Source organism: Penaeus monodon, chromosome 20 (genome assembly GCF_015228065.2).
Source record: "Penaeus monodon isolate SGIC_2016 chromosome 20, NSTDA_Pmon_1, whole genome shotgun sequence".
Classification (NCBI taxonomy): domain Eukaryota; kingdom Metazoa; phylum Arthropoda; class Malacostraca; order Decapoda; family Penaeidae; genus Penaeus; species Penaeus monodon.
In genome coordinates this window covers 46346257-46346569 of record NC_051405.1, presented here as the reverse complement: position 1 = coordinate 46346569, position 313 = coordinate 46346257, and positions in this window count along the sequence as shown.

Sequence of the window (313 nt, the reverse complement as noted above, 5' to 3'; positions counted from 1 at the left end):
ACCAGATGGTGCCTTTCCGATCCCGGCCATGAGCACGGACAAGCCTCTGCCGTCGCGTCGCAACAAAGGGCAGGAAACTGCCATCAGATCCGGCAGACGCGAATTACCTGGCTCGGCCAACCGCCCCGCCGGGAGGGGCGGTTGCCACTCGAGGGGGAGGGGAGGGCTGGCTGGCGTCAGGAGGAAGGGAAGAGCTGGAGGAGGGGAAGGGTTAAAAGGAATGGAAGGGGAGGAAGGGAGGTCGCCCGTAGGGAGCGCCAGTTGGCCTGGAGATCCTCGCCCTCCAGCTACTGTGGCTGCGCTCGGAACCAGG